The sequence below is a fragment of the Amblyomma maculatum genome, chromosome 1 (genome assembly GCF_055883805.1).
Source record: "Amblyomma maculatum isolate TAMU_Amacu chromosome 1, ASM5588380v1, whole genome shotgun sequence".
Taxonomy (NCBI): Eukaryota; Metazoa; Arthropoda; class Arachnida; order Ixodida; family Ixodidae; genus Amblyomma; species Amblyomma maculatum.
In genome coordinates this window covers 182,782,811-182,801,710 of record NC_139344.1, presented here as the reverse complement: position 1 = coordinate 182,801,710, position 18,900 = coordinate 182,782,811, and the positions used below count along the sequence as shown (strand labels likewise).

General features: G+C 46.7%; 1 pseudogene; it reads left to right on the top strand.

Annotated features, from left to right (window-relative positions):
* Positions 1-5,841: 5,841 nt before the first annotated feature.
* On the top strand, positions 5,842-7,579 carry LOC146205068 (uncharacterized; annotated as a pseudogene).
* Positions 7,580-18,900: the final 11,321 nt, after the last annotated feature.

Here is an 18,900-nt window from a genome sequence, read left to right as displayed (position 1 = left end):
TTCAATCTGACTGGTCGTCCCCATTGAACCTATTATTTTTTTTTGACTGGGATGGATTCAGTGTATATATTGGGCGCATGTTTCACCGTAAGCGGCATTGCCAACGAGCTTCCCCGCGATGAACCACGCCGCGTCTTGTGCCTCTAAGAAAAAAAAACTTAGTCAGCCTCTTCATTCAAAAGATGGTGACTTTGGCAAAGCTATAGTGTGCAATCATAGGCAGCGATGTACCTTCAAACATGCTGCTGTATGTAAATGTTCCTCGTTTGTGCTCTGCTGTTCATGCATTCATGCATTCATGCATGCCTGTGTTTGCTGTTACATATAAATAAATAGTGTTGCGCGACTTTGTTTCCTGTGTAGTTCACATATACAATATATAAATAAAACTGCGCGTAGGTGTTTACTTGTCAGCAAGTGTACAGGTGCCCCAAAAGTAATACGGAGCACGCCAGCTGTGGCCGAACTGGAAAAAACTGCATGCCAGCGCGCTCTATCAGAAGATGCGCGGCAAAGAGCGAGGGTACATCAGCACATATCCGGCTGACCCATCTCGATAACTTGATGCTTGCGTTATCGCCTCAAAGCAAAGTGCGAAGCTGCGCTGCTACCATCCCTGTCCACCAGGGGCGCTTTCAATACCTCATGGTTTGTTGTTCGTCCGGGCCGTTCAGAAATGTTTGCCATCGGCATCGTGCGCTTTATGCTTCGTCGGCAACCGCATCATGCAAGGGTTTGTTGTTTGTCCGCGTCGTGTAGAAAGTTGGCGTTCGGCAGCTCGCGCTTTTTGCTTTTTCGGGAACACCACCATGTTCAGCCTGCGTCACCGCCGTGGTTCGCTCTTCGCTTCGCGACGAGTTTTTGACTATAAAAACAGAGCAAAATTCACGAACGACGCGGAAAGGGAGGACGAGACTCTGATACAACAACAGATCGTCTTCTCTTTCTGCGTCCGTCATGGAGTTTGCGCTGTTTTTATTGTGATTAACTACCAACTAGCTCATGATGTGTTCTGCGAGTTTGTGCGCGAGGCTATACAATACAAACGCTCATCCATCGCTTTAACAAGTGTGGTCAACTTTTTCTTGGCTGAAGGAAGCGCATGAAAAAACAAATAACATGCCGGTTGGGTTTCGTTGTCTTCATTTAAAGATAGGGGCTCAACAGTATAGCAAGTGAGTTAATTAAGGATCAATTCCCTCGGCACAAATTTGCTTTCTTACGATGGCGGAAAAAAAGACAAGCAGAAAACGAAATTGTCTCTCATTTAGTTATCTGCGATCGGCTATATTTTGCAAACATGCAAGGAGAATAGGGCAACAGAGTGGAGACGAATAAAAAAAAACTTTTATGGGCACTTTTTATGCAATGTCAAAGTTTATTGACAGGTGAAGCTCCCGCTCACGTTAATGACCTCGGTCATACGACAAGGAAGGGACTCATATAAAGAGTCGACGTATCCGGGTTGCTTTGGTTATCCCACTCCATCTTGACAGCCTCCCAAAGGTCACCTGGACCCATACTGTGATTGATACGAGACAGACTACTTTTCAAAGTTCCCCAAACGTTCTCAATGATGTTCATATCGGCACCTTTTAGAGTCCACTCCGATAGCTGCACAGCCTATTCTTCAAGCAAGGCTTTCATAACTCGCTCAGCGTGAACGGGGCTATAGTCTTGCTGCAGGAGGATTACTGCATCTTTAAATGGCCTGTCCAGCTCGTACGGGGCGAGATAGCGGTCGAGGACATCGTTGTAGCTGGCTCCGCTAAACTTTGATGGCAGTCCAATAAGTGAGCAGAGACCTTCTGCACTTCCTGCACTGACAGCTCCCCAGAAGTTCACGGCACAGCGACCACTGTTGACTATTTTAGGTAGGTATCTATGTGCGAAGTAATAATGCATTGATCAGTTGCCGCGTAATGCGTGATTAAAAAAACGCATTTAACTCAAACCCATGATTGTCAGGCCGCAGAGAAAGCGAAAGACTTTTCGGCTTACAGAGCATAATTGCTGCAAGAGGACTAGTGAAGAAAAACAGTTTCATTTTACTTGCCCATGCCTTACTGTTTTTTTAGAATGCTGTGCTCTACAAATCAATCTTATTCGGAGATGCCTGCAATTACATGGACGCCAAACACGGCGCTGCTAGCCCCATCTTAAGAGGAAGTTGGTTCATCTGTAAATATGACTTGTCGCCAGTCATTCACATTCCAATGCTCGTGGGCGCGAGCAAATGCTAGGCGCTGTGCCTTTTGTCTTGCCGTCAAATACGGCTTCTGTGCCGCTAGACATCCACTTAATCCGGCTTCCTGGAGACGGTTCCGAATGGAGCCCACACTGATGTCTAGGCCGAGGACATCTAGAATTTCTTTTGCGCTCTGAAATGCCGCAACGGCAGCAGCGACGATCAGTTGGTCAGCCTCAGCCGAAGTGCACCGCTCGTGACCTGGACGTAAGCATCGCCAAGACGGCCGCCTTCATCCCTAGCTGTAAGCTTGTATTATCCGATTCACGGTAGTCATCGACATTTCAGTCCTGCGGCATATTTCTCGTTGCACCCTGCGCGCATAGAACAATTTCGCGTCTAATATCCAGTGGAACTCTGGGTTACATTTTTCGTCTAATGGGAATCTCCATAACGTTCGTTGATAAATACGGGCGTGTTTTGCAAAAGGCGTACGTCTAACCTTTTTATCCATTATCAAGGTGACAGCATGAACGAAGCCATGGAGCTACTGCGAGGCGTTCGGCCGATATCTCATCCCATATGACTTGGACGACCCTTTTACCGATGATTCATTCTTCTGGCAGTAACACTGTGGTCCCGTTCACATTGCGCGAGTCATAAATGTCTTGCTCAAGAACGGGCTGTGCCGCTGCTGGAGTGGACGCCAAAGGACGCCGATATGAAAATAAATGAGGTCGTTTGGTTAACGTTGGAAAGCAATCTACCTCGTATCAGCCGCAGAACTAGTCCATATGACCTTTGGGTGGGAGGCTGTCAAGCAAGGTGTGGGACAACCTCCGAAAGCTACGTCAACTTCTCGTGCGAATCTCTTTTTCGGCGCTTCGTTTATTTCGTAAACCCACTGGGGGCTTTACTGGTTATAAAACTTGAGTTTGCATAAAATCGCAAATTTCGATGTTATATATTTTTTTATAACTGTTTCCTTTCCGCCACCCATATTTCTACTTTTATATGTTCTCCAGTGTAAGAAAGTGAATTTGTGTTGAATAAATTGGCCTTGCATTATTAGGTCACTTGCTATGCCGTTAAGCACCTATTTGCATCAAAGAAGTGCATGCATGCTATTGTGTTTTGATTTTCATGCGTTGCCTAAAGCGAAACAAAATTTCACCGCACTTGCCAAAGCGTTGCACGAGCGTGTATACTCGTCAGCGCACAAACTCGTCACCAAGTTAGGAGCAAAGTTCGGCTGTAACGTAGACAAAGATAATGCGGTTGCCGACAAGCGCACGATGCCGATGGCAAACATTTCTGAACGGCTCGGACGAACAACAAACCATGAGGTATTGAAAGCGCCCCTGGTGGACAGGGATGGTAGCAGCGCAGCTTCGCACTTTGCTTTGAGGCGATAACGCGAGCATCAAGTTATCGAGATGGGACAGCCGGATGTGCCGACGCCCCCTCGCTCTTTGCCGCGCATCTGCTGATAGAGCGCGCTGATATGCAGTTTTTTCCAGTTCGGCCACAGCTCGCGTGCTCCGTATTACTTTTGGGGCACCTGTACAGTGCACAGAAAGCACCCATATATACATGTCAATACAACTGAAGCATTTCACTTTGTTCCAAAAATTACAAATATATTTTATATCAATAACATAATATCCTTTAATTGTTGTTAGAATAGAAATTCCGTGTTTCCCTTTGTGAGCACCGGATGTCCGAGACTCTAAGTTGCGCTAACTGCGCAGAAAATACGTGCGCCGCTTCCAGTCTAAGACTCAAAACGCACCCTGAAACTTGTAGTCAGCGGCTCCAGTTATAGCTGGAGTCTGTTACGACTTAATGAGAGCTAAAATGCAGCGCGAGCAGTCCTCTTGCCGAAGATGTGAGAGCGTGCACGTAAGCTGCGGGCGGCGCGAATCGATGGATGGATGGATGGACGGACGGACGGACGGACGGACGGATGGATGGATGGATGGATGGATGGATGGATGGATGGATGGATGGATGGATGGATGGATGGACGGACGGACGGACGGACGGACGGACGGACGGACGGACGGACGGACGGACGGACGGACGGACGGACGGACGGACGGACGGATGGATGGACGGATGGATGGATGGATGGATGGATGGATGGATGGATGGATGGATGGATGGATGGATGGATGGATGGATGGATGGATGGATGGATGGATGGATGGACGGACGGACGGACGGACGGACGGGTGGATGGATTGATGGATGGATGGATGGATGCGAGGGAGTTCTTTAGGCTCTAATATGCCATGATGAAGTTGTAGAAGTATATATTGTGCAGATGTTTGAGGTCGGAAACCACATATATTGTCAGCAAAGGTGTGACGTGTTTCGAGGTACGTGGACAATCTGTCTCGCACCATAGTCTCCATCAATTTGCTGACGCAAGATGTGAGGGAGATAGGGCGCAGGTTTTCCACATCAATTGGCTTGCCTGCTTTAGGGATAAATATCACTAAGGCTGTCTTCCAATCCTGGGGGAGAGGAATTTCTCCCAGCCAGATTTGGTTGGTGCCTCTCGTGCGCGACAAGAAATGATCTCTGGTCACGGTAGTTAACAGCGCACACAACTCCATCAAAATCAGACACATTAAGTCTTGTCCACCCTAGCAAAAAAGACCAATAGGGAGCGTTATTGATTCTATAAAAATCGGTATTAGTTCTGTAGGTATTCTATGTGTTGTATCTGCATTTCTATGGGACTTATGTAGAAACTCATAAATCTTATAGGCTGATACACATTTGTCCTATAGGCAATAGCATTAGTTTCGTAGGTTTATCTGTGGGTTTATAAAAGTATCAGACCAGTACAGAAGCCCATACATCTCATAGGCTGATACATGCTTGTCTTGTAGACCAGTACATATTGGTTCATGTGTCTGATACATCAGTATGCCTTTGTTTATGGGTCTTACATGCAGGATCAGTCAGTTGGAGATTTTAGGATATTTCTTACTTTTCCTTCTCGGACACATCCCCAAAACTCACGCATTCATCCCGTTTATTGAACTTTGCCGTAAAGTGCAGTGTTAACCGCAATAACAATTGAGAACGCCGCGACACAGAAAATATTCTCACTTAATTCTGCGCTCAGTCTCAAACTACGTACGGTTGGCGCCGCAAGAAGCGCGACGCTGCTGCTGTTGCTACTGAATCACTGAATGAAGAAGGGAAATCACGGTTATAGCACGGTTCTGTCGGGGCCCAGCTGTGTCACAATCACCTACATGTGCAGAGCATGGCATTGACATGAATTGAGAGGCGCCAGTCCAGGCAACTGCACCCGCTGCCGAAGCGAGAGGAGGGACCGACTCTCTCAATATCTAGAGCTTAAACCCGCCTTTGCGGACATAATGTGCGGTTTCCGCCCACACCGGTCCGCGCAGGACGTCCTGCTCCAACTTCACAAAGTCTTGGCTCCGGTCGAATACCCCAGTAGCGACAAGGTGGTCCTCGCCTTAGACCTTAAAGGGGCCTTCGACAATGTAACCCACGATATCATCCTCACACATTTGTCGCAGACAAGCTGTGGACACAACACGTTTACATACATCCGACAGTTCCTCACTGATCGGCAAACCTATATACGTATCCAAGACCAGGAGCATGGCCCTTACCCTTTGGGTACGCGAGGAACTCCACAGGGAGCGGTCCTCTCTCCCCTCCTCTTTAACCTCGCCATGGCTCACCTCCCCCCATTGCTTAATGATGTCCCAGGCATCAGGCGTGCTCTGTATGCCGACGACATCACGCTCTGGGCAACACATGGGTCGCTAGGGCAGATCGAGGCCAACCTGCATCAAGCAGCGACTATCGTGGACGGATATGCTCGTCGCTGTAGTCTGGAATGCTCTCCGACCAAATCAGAATTCGTACACCGCCGGCCCAACCCGAAGTGTACCACTAAAATTGCCCTTGCCCTTGCTAGCGGCCCCATCCCTGAACGAAATGAGATAAGAGTGTTAAGACTCTTTATTCACTGCAATCGCAAGATTGACACAACCTTGCAGAAGCTCCGCAAGATTGGAGACCAGGTGGGCCGCATGGTCCGTCGGGTATCTAACAAGCGGGGGGCGAGGGGGGGGGGGGGGGGGCGGGGGGTTACGATGCAAAGACGCCCCGCGGCTGGCCAATGCATTCGTGACCAGCCGGATACTCTATGCGGCACCCTATACCTCCACTTGCGGAAATGCGATGAGAGCGCCCGAGAGGTGATCCTTCGCAAAATTTATAAGCGCGCTCTCGACCTCCCCATAACGACGTCCAATCAAAGGCTCATTGCTCTAGGGATGACCAACACGTTTTCAGAGTTGCAGGAGGCGCACTTAGGCAACCAATACTTGCGGTTAAGCAAATCACCTGCAGGCAAACGCCTCCTAGACCGCCTGCACATTGCTTACAATGCGCGAACAGAGGAACGAACCGAAGCTCCAGAGGACTGGCGCTACGCGCTCAAGGTTCGACTTCTGCCACAAAACATGACAAAGGAGACTCACGAGGGCCGTCGCATAGCGCGTGCGGCGAACCTAAAAGAGCGCTACGGCTCTCGTCACGGAGTCCTCTACACGAATGCTGCTGGCCCACACCATGGAGAGTGGTACACGGCCGCGGTCATCCACTAGAACACATACATTCAGGGACTCACTTTCCGCGCCCAAAACATCACACACGCAGAGGAGGTCGCCATAGCGCTGGCCGCTGCAGAGCATGACTCCAGGGTTAGCATCACTGACTCCCGGGGAGCTTGTCGAAATTTAGAGCAAGGGCGCATTTCGCAACGCGCCGCCGAAATCCTCCGCAGATGAGATTACCGGGATCGCCCGGACACACGTGTCGTCATCCGGGCCCCAGTACATGCGGGACTCGAGCGGAACGAGGCCGCACACGCCTCAGCCCGCGCGCTTAACCACCGGGCATCGCCTCAACTCCCGCCGCTTGAGGAACTGGAACCCAATCCGGCCATTACCTACAAAGAAATTGCTGACTTGTACAAAACTCGACACTGTCTTCCCCCCCCCCCCCCCCCCCCCCCGCTAAAGGACTAATTAAAACTGAGGAGCGCTGGCTCCTTCGTCTATACACCAATGCAGTTCTGTGCCCGGCAGTACTGCAGTATTTCAATCCAGCTTTTAATGGCGAATGCCCGCACTGCGGGTGCGCATTTTCAGATGTGTACCATATGGTGTGGGCTTGTCCCCATCTATCCCCGCTTACTCCCCTCTCACCCACCCGAGAGAGCTGGGAGGCTGCCCTGCTCGGCTGCTCTACCTTGGAGAGCCAACGTGCTCTCGTGGCTAGGGCGCTAGGGCCCGAGCTGCCGCGGAAGCCACAGGAGTCCCGGACTAGGAGCCCCTCCTAAACTTTGTAATGGCCCCTCCCACTTTTTTTCTCTCTCTCTCATGTAAATATTATCTAATAAATATTTTTCACCACCACCACCATCGACGTCGAAGAGTACGACTCGAGGAGGAGAGCTGCCGAGCGCGATGCCGGCGGTGCTTCGCAGCGGAGAGGTAGGTTTCCTTCCCCCTCACTCCTACTCCCGCGCAAGCGTTCCCGTGCAGGCCTCTCTCATCCTCCTTTCCACCTCTTCTTTGGGCACGCATGCGAAACTCCGTAGAGGCATTGGCGCTGGCGCGATCGCCAATCGGGCCGGCGGCAGTTCGGTCACTTCGGTGCTCTGTGTTTGCAAGTTTTCGTCGTTTTTCGGGGTGCTTCTCGAGGATATCTACGTTCCAGCGCACGTTCAGCTTTTGATCAGGTGCGTGTGCATTACTTGCTACTTAATTCGGGCTGACGTTTACACTCTGTCAGTGTATGATGTGGCTTTGCGTTGCAGAATGCCGTTGTCTGCGCGCCAACAAAGGAATTTGAATCGCGCGGTGTGATATAAAGCGGGAAACGCATGTGAGCGAAAAAGTGAGCGAAGCGACAAGGCAGCGCGGCGAAAGCGATCATGGTTCGCTCCGTCGCCTACTGGGGAAGACGCATGCAAGCGACAGCGCGAACCGAGCGAAACGGCGACAACGCTCTGTGTAGGTTGTGTGGCTGGCATTTGGCTGGCATAGTGGCTTAGTACACCGCAAAACTATTGCCAAATCCAACAACAGTCATAACGATTGCAAGAATTAGTTATTTTGCGACATGGCAGAGTAAAATTTTACAGCAAACCGTATCGAATGTATGTGAACTTGCACTGTAATCGGCACGAATAGTCACGTGACCCCCTGTTTCTATTGTTGTTTCGGTTGCGATTAGACGTTCTTTGAATCCTTGGCTATCCACTATTATTCGTCCAAAGCGAAATGTTTACGCGGTAATGCACAATCACAATGCAACACAGCAAAATAAAGAAAGCATGCGAAATGAGCGGCAGTGATGTACGGTTACTTCCGGGCGAACGAGCGAAATTTTCTATTTCGGCAGATCCGAGCGACGAGCCAAGCGACACATGCATTTCTGTTCGCGCGACGGCGGCACGCATCGCGCGAACAGAAATGCATGTGTCGCTTAGCTCGTCGCTCGAATCTGCCGAAATAGAAAATTGAGCGAAAAAGTGAGCGAAGCGACAAGGCAGCGCGGCGAGAGCGATCATGGTTCGCTCCGTCGCCTACTGGGGAAGACGCATGCACGCGACAGCGCGAACCGAGCGAAACGGCGACAATAACGCTCTGTGTAGGTTGTGTGGCTGGCATTTGACTGGCATAGTGGCTTAGTACACCGCAAAACTATTGCCAAATCCAACAACAATCATAACGATTGCAAGAATTAGTTATTTTGCGACATGGCAAAGTAAAATGTATTTACAGCAAACCGTATCGAATGTGTGTGAACTTGCACTGTAATCGGCACGAATAGTCACGTGACCCTTTGTTTCTATTGTTTCGGTTGCGATTAGACATTCTTTGAATCCTTGGCTATCCACCATTGTTCGCACAAAGCGAAATGTTTACGCGGTAATGTACAATCACAATGCAACACAGCAAAATAAAGCATGCCAAATGAGCGGCAGTGAGTTGTCGGCACGATTTCTTGAAAGTATTGATGAAAATTTTTAGCGTTAATCTGTTTTCGAATGTCGTGCGCACTGTGTTCAAGTGGCAAAACCTGTGGTGAGGCGCAAGACGGAATATTGGTTCAGCAGCTACCTCGACGTTCAATAATGGCAGCGCCATGGGCGGCACCATGCCTCCGCATGAATACGCGCGCAATCGCTGTTGCCGGTACATATTTGCGCCGATTTCTTAATTGAAGTCGTGGTGCTGTCGCGCTCTTGAAAAAATCGCTTATTTTACAAGCTGTAACGCATTTTTTTATTTCTTTCAGGTGCCTTAGTATTGGAGAGACTACCTCATCGGGCCGAAGTCCGCAATCTTGGAATCTAGGGCTACCTGGATGCAGTCAATGTTTGGATTATGTGCCAGTATGCGTTGCCGCTGTCATTGTGGAATAAAATGTGCGTACATGCACCTGCTGCGTAACTCATCCCCAGAAAATGGAACATAGCTGTCCTCTCCCTTCAGGTGTCCGGAGAGGTAAACACACGCAGGTACTCGATGAGACCAATATTCAATAGGACCTGCAAAACCAGTAGGAAGCTTACTGGTTTTGTAGGTCGATCAGAATACTGACAGCTAGGGGCATATTGGCATTACAGACCTGATTTACCAGATGCCATAGGACCGATAAAACCATAACCTATACAACCAATAAACAAGACCTATAAAACCAACACTCCAGCAGACCTGTAAAACCAATAGGCTAGGATACCCATACGACCAATACTCTGGCAGACATACAAACCAATATCAATAATCTGATAAGCTATTAGTTTTCTATTGGATTTTTCTGCTAGGGCACAGGCTCGGAAGGCTGAGTTTGTCAGCGATTTTCTGCAATGAAGCAGGCTCACTAGGCTCATTCAAATTCGGACTCACGCTCTCGTCTTGCACATTTATGTCGTGTTGACAGAAATGGTGAAAGTCACGCCGCGACAAGCACACTTTCTTGGACGGTGCCACGTACAGCACAGGCAGCTGGACGCTTTCTCTCTCGTCATTTTTGTTGAACTTGCTTGGAAAGGTAGGCCGGCAAGTCGGGCAGCAAGGTTGGGACCGCATCAGCGGACAATAACGCAGGTTTGCCACGAGGCTCTTTACCGTCCATTTTGTGCACATAATGCCGCATGATGAACGGCACTTCGAAATGCCTTTCGCGAACCGCCGACGTTTCTGAGAGTGCCTTGTCATCATCATCATCATCAGCCTGACTATACCCACTGCAGGACGAAGGCCTCTCCCATATTTCTCCAATTAACCCGGTTCTGTGCTAGCTGCATTCACTTGACCCCTGCGAACTTTTTAACCTCATCCGCCCACCTAACTTTCTGCCGCCCCCTTTTACGCTTTCCTTCCCTTGGAGTTTGTTACCCTAAGCGACCATCGGTTATCCTCTCTTCGCACTACGTGTCCTGCCCATGCCCATTTCTTCTTGATTTCCACTAGAATGTCATGAACTCGAGTTATTCGTCTGATCCAACCTGCACTCTTCCTATCTCTTAATGTTACCCCTACCATTTTTCGTTCATAGCCCTCTGTGTTGTCCTCAACGTAAGTAGAACCCTCTTGGTTAGCCTCCACGTTTTAGCCCCATAGTTGAGTACAGGTACGATACAGCTGTTGTATACTTTCCTCTTGAGCGATACCGATAAGTTGCTAGTCATACTCTGCGAGTGCTTGCCAAATGCGCTCCATCCCAATCTTATTCTTCTTGTTATTTCCTTTTCATGGTCCAAATCTGCGGTTACTACCTGTCCTAAGTAGACATATTCGCCTACTACTTCCAGTACTTCGCTACCTGATGTAAACTGCTGTTCCTTCCCGAGGCTGTTGAACATTGCCTTAGTCTTCTGCATCTTGATTTTCAAGCCTACCTTTCTACTTTTTCTGTCTAGGTCATCAACCATTATTTGCAGTTCATCCCCCGAGTTGCTTAGCCAGGCAATGTCATCACCAAATCGCAGAATACTGAGGTATTCTCCATATACCCTAATCACTAACTGCTCCCATTCCAAGTCTGAATACTTCCTCTAAGCAAGCTGTGAATAGTACTGGGGAGATTGTGTCTCCTTGCCTAACACCTTTCTTAATGGGAATTTTGTTACTTTCTTTATGCAGAACTATGGTTGCTGTGCAGCCACTCTATATATATATATATATATATATATATATATATATATATATATATATATATATATATATATATGTATATATATATATATATATATATATATATATATATATATATATATATATATATATATATATATATATATATATATATATATATATATATGTATATATATATATATATATATATATATATATATATATATATATATATATATATATATATATATATATATATATATATATATATATATATATATACCGGGTGTCCCAGCTAACATGAACCAAGGGGTACAAAATAATATATTCGAGGTAGGTCAGTGAAACCAATTGCATTCAACTGCCAGCCTCCTTGCGCACTACAGGCAATTTCTTGTTTTGCAATTACTTAATTAGCTAATTATGTTAATTTATCTAATTTATTAAATATCGACTTTAGACCAAACATGCAAATTGGAAAGTTGTAGAGCACCTTCAGAAACCCCCATTTCATTAATTGCGATAAAGAAAGTCTCACGTGTATCTTTTTTTCCGGGCACAGAACAAAGCCCGCGAAATACAAATAATACCACTTGACTAGTGCATTTGTGCGCCGCGATTGTGGTGCTCTCAGTCGTGGTTTGAGCGAACGAAATCAGCTGCGGCCGTGTCTTCTTGGCCCCGTTAAAGCGGCAGGCCGATATGCCTGCGATGGCTTCTTCGTCCGCGTCAGACAGCCGGCCTACGTGACGGTGCAGTAGCAGCGAGAGCGGCGAGCCGACACCAGCGACATTCTAACAAGGCCTCCTTCTCTCCCATCAGCAAACGTCACGACAAACGAATGAGCGATAAGGTATCAGCCACTGAATCTGCGCATACAGGCTTGGGTAAAGGGACGAGATGGCATCATGTGACTCGACTAAGATTAGCGCTGCACCTTCAATTGCCGGTTCTTGATCGCCAACCGCCTGCCGTGATGTAGGCTGCTGCGGTGCGCAGGCCTGGCCAAAATCGCGGTGGCGACGGGCGAGCTCGAGGTCGCTCGAACCATCGCCAACATTTCTGCCTGCCGCTGCAACGGGACCATCGGGTCACGGCCGCAGCTTATTTCGTACGCTAAAACCACGACTGAGAGCACCACAATCGCGGCGCACAAATGCGCTAGTCACGTGGTATTATTTGTATTTCGCGGGCTTTCTTCTGAGCCCGGAAAAAAGATACACTTGAGACTTTCTTTATCGCAATTAATGGAATGGGGGTTTCTGAAGGTGCTCTACAACTTTCCAATTCACATTTTTGGTCTAAAGTCGATATTTAATAAATTAGAGAAATTAACATAATTACCTAATTAAGTAAATGCAAAACAAAAAATTGTCTGTAGTGCGCAAACAGGCTGGCAGTTGTATGCAATTGGTTTCACTGACCTATCTAAAATATATTATTTTGTAACCCTTGGTTCAAGTTAGCTGGGGCACCCGGTATATATATATATATATATATATATATATATATATATATATCTTCCAGCACTTTCACCCCCTGATTTCGCAATGCCTGCATCACCGCCGAGGTTTCTACTAAGTAAAATGCTTTTCGTAATCAATGAATGCTATGTATTAGGGCTGGTTATATTCCGAGTATTTTTCTATCACCTGGTTGACAGTATGGATATGATCGATAGATAGAGTGCCGTTTCCGAAACCCAGCTTGATCCTTTGCTAGATTGCAGTCTAAGGTTGTCCTGATTCTATTAGCGATTACCTTAGTAAATACATTATACGTAACAGACAGTAAGCTGATTGGTGTGCAATTTTTAAGGTCCTTAGCGTATGAGGATAATGTTTGCAGTGGCTTGTCACTGCGGTGCAAATTCTTCTCCCACTGCTTTCGTTGGGCTTCGTCTTTCTGGGCTTTAAACAACGAAAACGTCCATCCGTTCAACTCACGAAATCCAGGGTACTCGGTCTTACAACCTGGCGCGTAGCAGTGCGTGTCGCTCTTTTGGTTTTTCTCCATGGCCTGCATGCGAACCATTGTTTGTGCGTACGACGCAATGCAAGGAAGTATAAGATGTCGAAAAAGCTGTAAAAATAGCAGACACAGCGTACGTGCACAACCTGACAGCAACCTACACGTGCTGGAATATAGGAGCGTCCCCTTTGAAACGGGGTGGTAGCAGTGGCTATCATGCTTATTTTTCTACCTGTATCTTAATTATTGATTTAGATCAGTTAACTAAACCATCATTCTATTTATTAAATTTTTGTTTCTACATTATTAATATTATGTCACTTCTCTGCTTTTAAGCAACCAACCTTCCAGTCGTTTTTTGCTAGTTCCCACCGCCGGTTTATTCACCCGGCCATTAAACCCCAGAGCTTCGGGAACAGTGACTGCGCCTGCATCAACTTCCGGGTGGATACCATTACATTCGAGTATAATATGGTCAATTGTTTCACTGGAGTTACCACATACAGCACATGCGTCATCTTCATTGTTAAATTTCTTTTTGTAGCTGCGTGTTATAAGGCACCCTGATCTAGCTTCAAAAAGTAGGGCACTGCCTCTTGAGTTATCAAAGAAATCTTCCTTCCTGATCTGCATTTTCCACTTTCGGTATAATTCCACACTCTGTTTTTGTTCCATCGAATTTATCCAATTTTTACCTTCTGTGTTTTTCACCTGTTGCTTAATGCTCTTTATTTCTCCGTCCTTGTGACTAGCATACTTACTAGTTAGTTTCCTAGTTCTTTTCCTCCATTGTGAGTCAACGCTTTTTAAGTAAAGGTATTTAAATACTTTAGCTGCCCATCTGAGCTTTCCGTACTTCGAAAGATGCCCAGCCCATATCTCCCTGTACCGCCTCATTTGTAGTTTTGCCGTGGGCACCTAGTGCTAATCGTCCAACGAATCTCTGATTTATTTCTAATGTCGACTGTACCTCTGATTTTAGGCACAAAACCACATTTCCGAAAGTAAGTCCGGGCACCATAATTCCTTTCCAAGTACCCCTCAAAACATCATACCTGTTGTATCCCCACAATGCCCTATGCTTCATTATCTCGGCATTCCTTTGCCCTTTGGCCTTGCCTTAAGTGATTGTTCATACTTTCCAATGTATGCCAATCCTTCGTTTACCCATACCCCCAGATATTTATATTCTGCTACTCTGGGTATTTCACGGCCTTGTATTTTAAGACCCTGATCAGTTGAGCCGTTGAAAATCATCAGACCCGACTTAACTGCGCTAAAACTGAAGTCTAGAGCGTCCCCTTCGTCTTCGCAATACTAAACTAGAGTTTGCAATTCTTCCAGACTCTCAGCTAGCAGCACAATATCGTCTGCATACATCAAACCGGGGAGGCGCTGCTGTACCGCCTTTCCACCTAATCTATATGACAGGTTAAAACCTAGGTTACTGTCTTGTATCCTCCGTTTCAGGTTTATCATATAAAGCATGAACAGCAGCGGTGATAGAGGACAGCCTTGTCTTAATCCTTTGCATACGTTGACATCTTCCGTACTTCTTATCCCTTCCACGTAATTTCTACTTTGTTATCCCGGTATATTTCCTGTAGGAACTCTATTATCCCATAACCGATACCTTCTTCTTTTAATATGTTCCACAGGAGTTCCCTGCTTACGTTGTAGTACGCCCCGTTTATGTCCAGGAAGGCCAAATACAAAGGTCTATTTTCCACTCTAGATATTTCGATGCATTGGGTAAGCACGAACAGGCTATCATCTAAGCGCCTACCATTTCTAAAGCCGTTCTGAAGTTCTCCGAGTATCTTGTTACTTTCTACCCATGCTTGCACCTTAATTTCACCGCCTGCATGGCCAACCTGTACATAACAGATATGTTATGGTAATCGGCCTGTAGGATTTTATGTGCATTCTTTCTCCTTTCTCTTTATAAATCAAATTCATTTTACTCTGCCGCCAGCTGTCCGGAATTTGCTTATTCGTTATGACTGTTTCCAGAGCTTTTAACAACGTTTCCTTACTTTTTGGACCAAGTTCATTAATCAGCTTGATCGGAATTCCATCTATTCCTATAGATATGTGTTTTTAGAAATATATTTTTCTGCCTTTTTCCAGTTTAGATTGGTCAGTTCTAAGCTGCTTTGTATTCTGCTACCTTGTGTTGCTTCCTGATTTGCAGAGATTACCCTATCGTCGCTCTTAAGAGACTCGGCTATAACTGATGTAATGTAGTTCACTGCGTTGTCTCCCTTTAAGCAATTTCCCTCGTTATCTTGAATCCGATCCTGCCTTCTTTGATTCTTCTTCCCTAGCCAGCTTATATATGGTTCCAGAATTTTCTTGCTCCGCCTCTAGAGGCATCGTGTATGTCAGCCATCCAGCGATCGGTGGACTGCCTTATTTTACTTTGGACGAGGGCCTGTACATCAAGTCTCTTCTGTCGATATGATTCCCATTTTTGGTCAATTTCCTCCTGAGATACCTGTGCTTTCTTTGCCACTCGGTGTTCCCTTCAAGCAGCCCATCGTTGTTCAATAGCTTCCCCGATTTCCTTATTCCACCAGCTCCGTGGCTTCCTCTCTCCATTCCAGCGGGTTGCTACTTTAACCTCCTTAATTTTCCTCCTTATGAGTAGTTCTACCTGTTCATAATCCCAGTTTTCCATGGGGCTTTTCTCTATTGCTTCCTCTATGTCTGCTGCTATCTGCACTATTTGATCGTCGTTTAATTTTGCGTTTACTTTTTGTCTAAGCTCCATTTCTCTTTTCATCAAGGGCCCCATCTGCAGACTAATACTGCTAATACGTTTATGATCACTTCCCAGACTCCACTCCCCTTCGTCTATTTCCATTTTTGTGACCTTGCTATAAATTTCCTTAACAGAAAGGGCAACAGCTCTCCCGTAGGCCGCACCGCGCGCTCTTTTCACCTTTTCACTACCCAAAGTATTCTAGTGCACTCTAGTTGGTTTGTGGTTTGTGGGGTTTAACGTCCCAAAGCAACTCAGGCTATGAGAGACGCCGTAGTGGAGGACTTTCTTTAACGCGTGCACTGACATCGCACAGCACACGGGCGCCTTGCTTTTCGCCTCCATCGAAAAGCTGCCGCCGAGGCCGGGATTCGATCCCGCGTCCTCGGGAACAGTAGTCGAGCGCCTAGGGTGCCTCGATGTAGCGCGCCGCCGTACAGGGTGGAGACACCGCCATCGACGGCGCCATGTTGGGGCAAGCGTAGACACGGCGGGCTATGGAGCGTCGGCCCGATTTCTTGTTCAGCACGCTCTTGCGCTAGCCGGTTCAGCTGGTTAACGTTTTTACACACGTACTCGCAATCCTGGGCGCTTTCTTGCTCGAAAAAAAAAAAAGTGAAAGCAACTACTGCTTGCTAGCATGCGTAGTTCTAAGAGGAAATGATCAAATTGCAGATGGTAAGCATTTACTCGCTCGCCGTCTCGGATGCTCAAATGCGGTTATTTTGAAGACTGGCTGTTTTATAAAGCAATGCACTTTGCTCTGCCGGACATGAATGAGTTTATGAGGTGCACAACATTCAGTTGCGTCTATTGCTATAGATCAACAACGATGTCTACGTTTCAGTCAGCCGTACACCGAAAATTATTTGTATCGCAATGGCCCATCGTAAACCGTAGAAAGACACAGCAAAAAACGATGCGAAAATCAACCTGTGACAGGTGTTGCACGCTGATGCACACGGCATTTTATTCCAAAACAATCCCCATCAAGACTTCGAAGCTGATTTTGGATGCACGCCTAGGAGACATCTTTTAATCAAGGTTGGCGCCAGCTACAGTTTTGCTGCCGTACCCATCATTCGATTTTTCTGGCTGACTTAGCCAACTCCAGTAAATGTGCAAGCGCATCGTCCCAAACCGCTCAACAGTCTGTTTATCAGCTTTGGGTGTTCCGCGCAATCAACCGCTGGAATCGGAACGGTGTGTTCGATAAGGCATTAAACGGAGTTTACTAGACTCTTCAAATGGCAGATATTTTATTCTGATAAATTTTTACACGCAATCAAACGATGTCGGGACAACCGTTGACTTGAGGAGCCGCCGTACATACACAGTGTTTGCCCTCGAACTGGCGCTGAAATGAGATAGGCGACGAAACAGACATTTTGCGTATTTTGTAGTGTGCACGCAAATGAATGAAATAATAAAAACATTATGAAAGCAATGCGATATTTACATGTGCGATCGCACAATTTTTCTATGGATGCCAAGCAAGTGACAGCACCAATTCGGGTGACAGGCGATCAAATTTAGCTTCACCTAAATTTGGCTTAACCTCAGACGAGTGCGGGGACAACAGGGTGTGCACATTGCCTCGCGATGTGTAATTAATAACACAGGGAAGGAAAAGCTGCATTCGGGATGAACTTTTGTACTGCGCAAGCACCTTGCTTCCTCACAACCGCTTTCGCAAGATGATGCCGCTACACCTTCCAGCTCGCGGGATCAGTTTCTTTGTGACTTGTCGAGCTACCAATCATATACTTGAAACGACCTGATTTTCATGAGAACCCAATTCTTTATATTATTGCAAATCTCAGAAACCTCGCGAAAAACTGCTCCTGTGTATAATTAAAAAAAAAACAGCTTCAGAGGACCTGTTATCTGTTTCGCGAAATGTTGTACTAGCGATATGCCGGGCACACTTGCCAAATTCCAGCGGGTCCACTCACGGGAAGCTTTTTTTTTTTGCGACCAAAATAATTGTTACAAACTGCGTTTCACTTCCTACTCTGTCGCGAGGTGACATGCCATTCGTCGCTCTCCCTTGTATTATTTCCCGAGAAGGCGAGAGAGAATGTAATCCGTGTGAATCTGAAGCCTCGGCGGTTGACACTGGCTTTCAAGATCGAGTGTAAAGGGGAGCGATCGAAAGGGCGCAATGGTGCATTCCTTTGTCAAATACCAAGCTCGACCTTCTCCGCATTTCCTTGGTGCGGCTATGAACACACAAAGGGAGGAGATCCTCATCAACAGATATTATTGTGTGACACTACGCGAATGATACTAAAGGCGAGTGTCACTCACTGAAAGTTACACTGAATTTTCCCGAGTGACTACAACATAGCAGACGCAATTGTCCATATATTTAGCTTATAAGCCCTCACGTACGCTGAAAATTCAAAATTTAGACTTAAAAACACACCACGCTAATCCCGATGCCAGGCAATGCGATGCTTCAACCTGCTTCAACGTTGAAGAAGGCAGACCAAAATCTGTTGCGCAAAACGCTAGATTGGGAAGCCAAAACGCGCACAAGGCTCGTGCTTACAAGCAGATGGGTGAAGCGGCGTGAGGTAATGTAATTCCAAACAGAAGTGGGCAACTGCATTAGAAAGTACAAAAATATATTGTGAAACGCTTTCGTATAAACAGATACAGACCGCAAGAAAGACGACACGCGCACATACGCAGGCGCTTGTGTGTGTCATCTTTCTAGTGGTCTGTGTCTGCACTAGACCGTTTTTACACAATCGAAATGC